Source organism: Streptopelia decaocto, assembly GCF_964273445.1.
Source record: "Streptopelia decaocto genome assembly, chromosome: 2".
Lineage (NCBI taxonomy): Eukaryota > Metazoa > Chordata > Aves > Columbiformes > Columbidae > Streptopelia > Streptopelia decaocto.
The window spans coordinates 75,906,635-75,916,659 of record NC_138655.1 but is presented as its reverse complement, the minus strand read 5'-3'; the positions used below and the strand labels follow the sequence as shown (position 1 = coordinate 75,916,659).

At 42.9% G+C, this 10,025-nt stretch overlaps 1 pseudogene across 1 annotated transcript; it reads left to right on the top strand.

Annotated features, from left to right (window-relative positions):
• The first annotated feature begins 329 nt into the window (after window positions 1-329).
• Window positions 330-9,626, top strand: LOC309435829 (carboxymethylenebutenolidase homolog; annotated as a pseudogene). Its single transcript has 5 exons — window positions 330-522; window positions 3,225-3,330; window positions 7,397-7,539; window positions 8,687-8,778; window positions 9,447-9,626. The product of its transcript is annotated as a carboxymethylenebutenolidase homolog (transcript).
• The last annotated feature ends 399 nt before the right edge of the window (window positions 9,627-10,025 follow it).

Genomic DNA, 10,025 nt, shown 5'->3' with positions numbered 1-10,025 from the left:
TAGTTATCACATGCTGGATTGCTCCAGGCAAAAAGCCAGGAATGGTGGACTGACATAAACCCTTCTTCTGGCCTCACTGCGCTCCTGGGTTCTGCTGACTGACCTGGAATTCATGAATATTTATGGCAGCAGACAGGACTAGGTGTCAAGAGCCGCCTGTTTACAATAAACACCTGGAGCTTTCACTTCTAACCTTGCAGTACCAAGTGGGTATTACTAGCTGTCTGGGGGAACTGTGGAGACTGCATGAAAATGACTCATGATCACAGTTGTTACTGTAAATAGATTATATTACTGTTTGTCCTTTCTGCTCTCTTGCAGATTCCTAGATGCCGCATGAATCGAGGCCCTGCCCATGTGGTATTGGAAACAGGTTTGATTATGAGGGCTGTGGGAAAGAAGTGCAAGTTGAGCACTTCAAGGCGTATGTTTGCAAACCACCTGCCAGCACAGACAAAGCTGTGGTTGTGATTCATGATATACTTGCATGGCAAGTCCCAAACACCAGACACATGGATACATGTAAGAAAGATTTTATTCTTCAAGAAATCCCACTCTTAAAGATTTATAGCCTTATGTTAGAACAGTTATTCCCTTACATGAGAGGAAACTATTACAAGGGCAGTTTGAGTTATATGTCTTCATAATAAAAAAAACACAAAGGAACATTGCTGTGAAATGTTGCAGATTACAGCATGCTTCCTCCATACTGTGCTGTTTACAGAAGAAACAATGGCACACATAGAACTCATAGAATATTGAAAACACAATGCTGTAAAAAGTGATTCTGCTAAATTTCCTAACAATGTGCAATGGCTTTAAAAAATAGTGTATTCTGAAACATTCTGTTTTTAGAAGTCTTTTAAAATAAGCAGCCATTAAGGCTAAATTATATAATGGCATTTTAAAAAGTTATCAGCAGAAATATGAATGAATGTCATATATTTTGAATATGATATTGAACATGAACATTAAATATGTGCATAGGAATGACTCATATACACACATGGGGTGTTAAATACACTCTCTTCCCCCCTGCAAATCTTTCACACTTATTTTTCGTGCCGTAGAGCAGTTATATTCCAAAATGCAGCAACATTTTGCAATAACTGTATATGCTGCAAGGTACTCCATTTGCAGTATACATTGCAAATATCCATATAGGGTTGGGACTGGTCTACAGATCCAAAAAGCAAACCTCCACCTAATTCTGTAGTGTTCTAGGTTTGATATACGGTGCCTTTAATGCCCTCAGGCTATGGAGTGTGAGGGAAGTCAGATGCCAGCAGGCAATTGCCATGTGGCTGAGATCTGACTGTGGAGCTGAAAGGAGGTCTGTGTCTCTGTGGGATAAAAATACTAACTTTGTGAGGATTATGGTTTTCTGATGCTCTGGAACAATTAATTGGTCTACAGTCTGCTCCTTAGTACTGTATTTTCTGAGGACTTGACATCCCCTATTTTGCTCCATGATTGGAAGTATGGTGTTCTTGTGCCTGAATGTAATAATTCTCAACACGAGATTGGACGTACACCTTTCATGCTGTGCAGGATATGGACAAATCACTAGTATGGCAGGGTGCTTCCTTATTACAGTAAGATTCTGCTCAATCACAAGTACTCAGTGTCTGATGAATTGGTATTTCTCCACACTTCCTGTAATTTTTCCTTGTGATTCATTCCATGTCACACTTCTTTTTGTAACACCTTCTTTCCCTCCACCCGTAGTGCTAATAAATCAGTGGTGAAGGGAAGAAGGTTGGGGTTTCCATTGCTCTAGGCAGGAGGAGAGCTGAGAGTTTTCAGGCAGCTGTGTCTGAATGAAGAGGGTCTGTCTGTGTCTTCCCTGATTGCTTTAAGATGCTTCTGCACTGGAGCACCAATATTTTTTGAGAGGAAAATAGCAGGATTTTTTTCTTAGTGCAGTATGGGATGAGGAGCTGTAAGACCTGTATTTCAGAGACCACATGAAGACTGCTGGCTTGTAGCATCTTATCAGGCTAGCGTGAGTGGGGAAGAACCTGTTCTTCTGCATGGGCTTGGGAAGGTTCCTTTTCAAAGCAATATGTAACCTTTCTAATGGGTACTTAACCAAAGGCGGTGCAATTTTGCCGGTATCTTTCCAAACACAAGCATGTTGTAATGTCAGTGTTTTTTTCACAGAAATAATCAGACACAGTAAAAAAAAAAACAAAACTTGCAACATACTTTGGTCTGCTTTAAGCCAAACCGATCAAGTCATATCACCATGATCTCTGAGATACACACTGTGTGTCTGAGAAGGGAGAGATCAAAGGCATTTAATAAGTGAAAGAGGAAAGCAGATTGCCAGGGAACCCATTGCTGCCCTGTGGGCTGGTCTTGGGAGAACACACAGCAGCATCTGGGGGTCACCTCGTGATGGCAGCTTCCTGAGTCTCTGCTTGTTTCCCTCTGCTTGAGGAGACTGTATTATCTTCTAGTGATTGCACCATCACAATTCTGCTGCTGGTTGTGCAACACATTTCAGCTGAGGTCACCCCAAGCCAGGGTTTGCACACCCCCTTTAGTGCTGAGTGGACTCTTACTGTGCTTCCCTTTTTCTAGTCACCAAATTATGTGTCTTCCCTTTCTTCCCACATGTGATACCTTCACTTGTTCTTTTCTGACTTCAGTCCACCAGGTGTTTGTATGTTTGTTTGTTTGTTTGTTTTTTCTGTCTCATAAGTAAGTCTCATGACGTGTTCTGTAGAAAATAACTGTTTTACGTAATTGTCTTTGTTCAAATGGAATGCATTAATGATGGATTTATGTTAAACAGTATTATGTTGTATGCAAAATCTAAAATGGTTGTAATCAGGACCTAGTTTGGTCATCTTTTACAGGATAGTGTATTGTTTTGCTGTGTATAACTTCAAATTAAATACTCAAAGCAGGTAAAATACTAGGGATAAAAAAATATTTATATTTTCTAGATTTGTATCACAAATTTTATTATATGGTTTAGTAATTGAAAATAGCCTGTATGGAAACCTATAACTATTTTCTAATGCTTGTAGGCATTTCTGTGGAATAGTTAACAATGATACTTAACAATATTACTTTCTCAGGAAAAAAGAAATCAAAACAAAATTACACCTGCATAGGAACTTTCCATGTTATGAATTACAAAAAAAAAAAGTTCGGTGTTTGATTAATTAATTATTTTTTCATTTGTCTGTGTGTGTGTGCCTGGGTGTGCAGAGGAATCTGCCCAGACTTCTTTGCAGGAAGAGAAACTTGGAAGTCTTCTGATGACTGCTCCAAGTTTGATAATTGCCTGAAAACTCAAGATGCCAGGAAAATAAACAAGTAAGATGTCAGGGAGCTGGATACGACATTGCCTGCTGCTGTCAGATATTGATTCCTGCCTCCACCTTTTTATTTTCTTTGAGTTTGGATGCAGCTAATCTATCAGTGAAGGGGGACTTTTAAAATGACTCCTTAGAAGTGGATGGAATCGGTGACCTTTTTATTTTGCCTTGAACAGAGTTCAAGGACAACTCTTTCAGTAGCGGCTTAGTGTTTTGTCATCTGATGTTGATACCATAGACTGTTAATTCCTTCCTCTGCCTCAAAAAGCATGGTTTAAAAATGACTGGTGACACAAGCAGTGAGAAAGCACAATTCACATATTGAGTCTCAATGAGTGCAACAGACTGATCCTTTAAGATGTTCTATGGAAAGAAGAAAAGAGTTGTTGATAGCACCATAGTAACTTGCTCAGCATGGTGTAAGTGGCCCCAGGTAGCTGATGGCCGGGTCTTTTGTCAGGGCGCAGTGAGGGCTGGTGGCTCCCTGGGGGGCAGAGTGCTGGGAGCCAAGAGAAGTGCCAGGGCCCCATCCCAGGGTCCTCCACAAAGATGGGCAGGGCAGGGACCTGGGTGTCAGCCAGGGCCAATGGAGGCAGGTCTGAGCTCAAGCTGGGAATGAGGCAGTCGGGGTCAGAGGCAGGTCACACAGTATCACAGTATCACAGTATGTTTGGGATTGGAAGGGACCTCAAAAGATCATCTAGTCCAATCCCCCTGCTGGAGCAGGAACACCTAGGTGAGGTCGCACAGGAACATGTCCAGGCGGGTTTTGAATGTCTCCAGAGAAGGAGACTCCACCACTTCCCTGGGCAGCCTGTTCCAGTGCTCTGTCACCCTCACTGAGAAGAAGTTTCTTCTCAAATTTAAGTGGAACCTCTTGTGTTCCAGCTTGATCCCATTACCCCTTGTCCTATCATTGTTTGCCACCGAGAAGAGCCTGGCTCCATCCCCATGGCACTCACCCTTTATATATTTATAAACATTAATAAGGTCCCCCCTTAGTCTCCTCTTCTCCAAACTAAAGAGACCCAGCTCCCTCAGCCTTTCTTCATAAGGGAGGTGCTCCACTCCCTTAATCATCTTGGTTGCCCTACGCTGGACCCTCTCCAGCAGTTCCCTGTCCTTCTTGAACTGAGGGGCCCAGAACTGGACACAATATTCCAGGTGTGGTCTCACCAGGGTGGAGTAGAGGGGAAGGAGGACCTCTCTCGATCTACTAACCACCCCCCTTCTAATACACCCCAGGATGCCATTGGCCTTCCTGGCCACAAGGGCACAGTGCTGGCTCATGGTCATCCTGTTGTCCACCAGGACCCCCAGGTCCCTTTCCCCTACACTGCTCTCTAATATGTAATCTCCCAACCTATACTGGAACCTGGGGTTGTTCCTGCCCAGATGCAGGACTCTACACTTGCCCTTGTTAAATTTCATTAGGTTATTCCCCACCCAACTCTCCAGCCTGTCCAGGTCCCGCTGGATGGCAGCACAGCCCTCCGGCGTGTCAGCCACTCCTCCCAGCTTAGTGTCATCAGCAAACTTGCTGATAGTACACTCAATTCCCTCGTCCAAATCGTTAATGAATATATTGAATAATATTGGCCCCAGCACTGACCCCTGAGGCACTCCACTAGATACTGGCCTCCAACTAGACTCCGCACCATTGACTACCACTCTCTGGCTTCTCTCCCTAAGCCAGTTTGCAACCCACCTCACTACTCTATTGTCTAGACCACACCTCCTCAACTTAGCTGTGAGGATGCTGTGGGAGACTGTGTCAAAGGCTTTACTGAAGTCAAGGTAGACCACATCCACCGCTCTGCCATCATCCATCCACCTTGTTACATTCTCATAAAAGGCTATGAGGTTGGTCAAGCATGACCTACCCTTGGTAAAGCCATGCTGACTGCCCCTAATAACCCTCTTATCCTTGATATGCCTTGAGATGGCACCAAGGACAAGCTGTTCCATTACTTTCCCAGGGACAGAGGTGAGGCTGACCGGTCTATAATTACCCGGGTCCTCCTTCTTGCCCTTTTTGAAGACTGGAGTGACATTTGCTTTCCTCCAATCCTCGGGCACCTCTCCCGTTTCCCAAGACTTGGCAAAGATGATGGAGAGCGGTCCAGCAATGACTTCAGCCAGCTCCCTCAGCACCCGCGGATGCATCCCATCTGGACCCATGGATTTATGAATGTCCAGACTATTTAATTGCTCCCTAACCCAGTCCTCATCGACTAAAGCAAACTCCTCCATTGACCTGGCTTCATCCGGGGTCTCAGGGGTACGGGGCTCCCCAGGACAGCCTCCGGCAGAGTAGACAGAGACAAAGAAGGCATTCAGTAACTCTGCCTTCTCTGTATCTTCTGCCACCAGGGCACCCACCCCATTCATCAGTGGGCCTACATTGCCTCTGGTATTAGTTTTATCTGCTATGTATTTGAAAAAGTTCTTTTTGCTGTCCTTGACCCCTCTCGCCAGCTGTAATTCTAAGGAGGCCTTGGCTATCCTAGCTGCCTTCCTACATCCTCTAACAGCAGTCTTATATTCCTCCCAAGTGGCCAGCCCCTGCTTCCATGACCTGTAAACTCTCCTCTTCTGCTTGAGCATACCCAACAGATCCCTATTCAACCACCTAGGCCTCCTGGCTCCCTTCCTTGACTTCCTACGTGTGGGGATGCTCTGATCCTGAGCGTGGAAGAAGCAATCTCTGAATGCCACCCAGCTATCTTGGGCCCCTTTTCCTTCAAGCAGTCTTGCCCATGGGATTTCCCCCAGCAATTGCTTGAAAAGGCCAAAGTTAGCCCTGCTGAAGTCCAGGGTTGCAATTCTACTTGCTATTCTGTTCCTGCCACACGAGATGTTGAACTCCACCATCTCGTGGTCACTGCAACCCAGGCAGCCCTCAACCTTTACTGCTTCGACCAGACCCTCCTTGTTAGTGAGGATGAGATCCAGCAGTGCACCTCTCCTAGTCGGCTCCTCCACCATCTGCATGAGGAAGTTATCATCAATGCACTGGAGGAACCTCCTGGACTGTGGCTGGCTGGCTGAATGGTCCTTCCAGCAAACATCAGGGAAGTTAAAATCACCCACAACAACCATGGCCTGTGACGGTGAGGCCACTCTCAGCTGCCCATAGAAGGCCTCATCAACTTCCTCAGCCTGATCTGGTGGCCTGTAACAGACGCCCACAACAGTGTCACCCCTGCCAGCCTGCCCCTTGATCCTGACCCATACACTCTCAGCTCGCTCGTCATCCGCTCCTGGGCAGAATTTAGTACATTGTAGTTGCTCTCTCACATAGAAAGCAACTCCACCACCACGCCTGGCTGGCCTGTCTTTCCTGAAAAGGGCATAGCCATCCATGACCACATTCCAGTCATGTGAACTGTCCCACCATGTTTCTGTAATTGCCACCAGATCATAATCTCCCGACCGAACGTAGGATTCTAGCTCCTCCTGCTTATTCCCCATGCTGCGCGCATTGGTATACAGGCATTTCAGGGAGCGAGCAGAGCACACCAGTTTCAGACACATTAACCAGTATCAGACACAGTCCAGTGATCTCCAGGCAGGTCTGTAGTGATGTGGCAGGGCCAAAGCCAGGCCAGGAGGTTGGTCTGTGGTTCCATGATCTGGACAAAGGTACAGATCTACAGGGCCTGTGGCAAGGCACAGGCACAGCTGTGACAGAGCAGGAGCTGTAGGGCAAGCAAGGCTGAGTGGCAAAGCCTCAGCTTAAAAGCAGCTCACACAGGAGATGGGTTGTCAGGCTTGTTGAGGCTGCCCCAAAACACTCTGTATTTGATGAGAAGGTTATGGGAGATGTAACTGAATCATTCCCAGAGATCTCCTGTCTCTGAGGTTTCACTTGTCATATAGGCTGTTCAGATTAGCAGCCCCTAATATTTGCCTGAACTAATGATTTATTTAAAGTATGTGAAAGAAAATGTAGTAGCAACATGATATGGGGACCCTGATATGCATCTCTGCATTTTCTTTTCATATTTTCAAGTACTGGTATTACTGTACCTGCTAAATTTGCATTTGTTTGTATGTTTCAAAGAAGCTGATGCTGTCCTGAAATATCTAAAGGAACGGTGTGGTGTAAAGAAATTAGGGGTCGTTGGTTTTTGCTGGGGTGGTGTTGCTGTACGCCACCTGATGATGACTTACTCAGAACTGAAGGCTGGTGTATCTCTCTATGGTAGGTAAATACAAGGATGTAATATAAGCAGGTACATATGCATACCTATATTGTGTAGCTTAGGTACTTGATATAGCATTATTTCTTCAAATCAGGTTGTCAGCTGATAAGGAGAGATATTTTGGCTTGGAATACATCAAAGCTGTGCCAGGGGCGGTCTAGACTGGGCATTAAGAAGCACTTCTTTGCTGAGAGGGTGGTCAAACACTGGAACAGGCTTCCTAGGGATGTGGTTGATACTCCAAGCCTGTCAGTGTTTAAGAGGCATTTGGACGCTGCCCTTCACGACATGATTTAACTTGATCAGCCCTGAATAGATGAAGAAGTTGGACTAGATGATTGTTGTAGGTTACTTCCAACTGAAATATTCTATTCTATTCTATTCTATTCTATTCTATTCTATTCTATTCTATTCTATTCTATTCTATTCTATTCTATTCTATTCTATTCTATTCTATTCTATTCTATTCTATTCTATTCTTTTCAGCAGAGTAGGAAGGCTATTATGCAAAGAAGATGGTGGTGAGGATATTTATTCCTAGTTTCAGAATAGATCACAGCAGCCATGTCTTTTTTTCAGGTCTGGACAGACACACATGTTGTCCTTTGGTCACCTTCTCCAACTTATTAATAGCTCCCTTTTCCTGTTCGGTACAGCTTTGCATGCTGCAGAGCTAGAACTTCACCTGGGAGCAGACTGTGTTATTTTTGATCTAGCTGCTCTCTAAAGTTAGATTGCGGTTATTTTAACACCAGCTTTCTATTTACGCTCTGCTCAAGAAGCTGGGATAGCTAAAGCTGCCCTTTGCTAACGTTCTCAGAATGTAAATTTTGGTCTACTTACTAAAGCATTGACTTTCCCAGTCAGTTAAAAAGAACTCAAGCTCATATGCACAAAAACATCTTTCAAGTCTTATTTATTCAGATATTCGATGTATCTTAATAAACTGGCTTAAATAGAGTTTTAATCTAGGACAGTGTTCTAGGAGCCATGGTTACAGTAGGTTGAAAGTAAAGCTGGTATTTATGGTTGCATATTGCCTGAGACATCAAAGCTTTTCACTGCAAAAGCAGAGTGCTCTATTTGAATCTGAATTTCGCCTTAACACTCAGCTGAAGAGTTTTTTGTTTCTTTAATGTTTTCTAGGACTAATCAATGATTCTGATGATATATCCAATCTCCTGAACCCTACATTTTTCATTTGTGCTGAAAAAGATGACTTCATTCCCCTGCATCAAGTGTGCTGATAACCTCCATGTTCTTTCATTTCTTCACGTTTAAATTTCCATCCTGAATTTGGAGTAAAGCCTCATAGTAGTGCTTGAAGTTCAACAAATAAGCAGAAAAGACATAGAAGACATAGAAGGGCAAATGTAACCTAGGCAAAGAATGAAAACTAGATTTTAAAAACTTTAGCCTATTTCTTTTGTAAACAGCATGACTAGTAGGCCAGGTAACAAAGTTCTATGAAAATCTCATTGCTATTTGGGAGTACTCTCATCTGGGAGCTACTATTTCCTGTATGAATTTGGTTTTTATTGATCCTAGGAACCCACAAATGGTGTAGGATATGCCAAATTGCATCCATAGATGTCTGTTAGAAGCTTTTTATTCAGTTGTAGTGTATTTAGCATTGTAATGTATTTCACAGGCAGGAAATACTTTTGTTATATCCGAATCGGTACAGATTGTTGGCCCTGCCTTTATATTCTAACAATTTTTCTAGACACTTACTGTAAAGGTGTCTTTTCTTTTGGTTTTTGCTTTTTGGTTTGCCCATATGGAGCTTCATTATTAGTGCTTAGCCTGAATGATAAATTAGGGAGTTGAATTATGAATAAGATGAGGACTGGCATCATGGAATATGGCTATATTAATATAGCTACTACTGTGGTCTATATTACAGGCCACTCTGCTGAAGCAGAAGCTAAAGAAAAATTGCAAAGTCAATTTTGAAGTTAAAATTTATCCTGGACAAACTCATGATTTTGTACATCGCAGAAGAGAAGATATCAATCCTCAAGATAAACCTTACATTGAGGAAGGAAGAAAGGATATGATCAACTGACTGAATAAATACATTTAATAGAAGAACAAGAAACTTAATTTGTAATACAATTATATAATACATTGAAGTTTTTCACTAACACATTTTAGAAAATTGGAGGGAAGAGTTTGTTGAAATAGAAATTAAAGAAAAAAAAAAAGCAAACAGAATATTTTAGATATATTTTTTCAGTAGATTCTAATTGGTACTTTCATATTACTTTCTTTTGAAGAAGCCTCAGATTGCACCTAGCAGTGTCATGTTTTAATATGCTGTGAAATATACTCAATTTCCTTGAGGTTTATCTTAAGGCTTGAAACAAGTTAGACTAATGGTACAATAATGTCTGTGTGTATTATAACCCGCATTCATCTAAGTTCTAAATAAATCACAAGCCCAAAGTTTAAGGATGCAAATACATTATTTGGTGAAGCACAT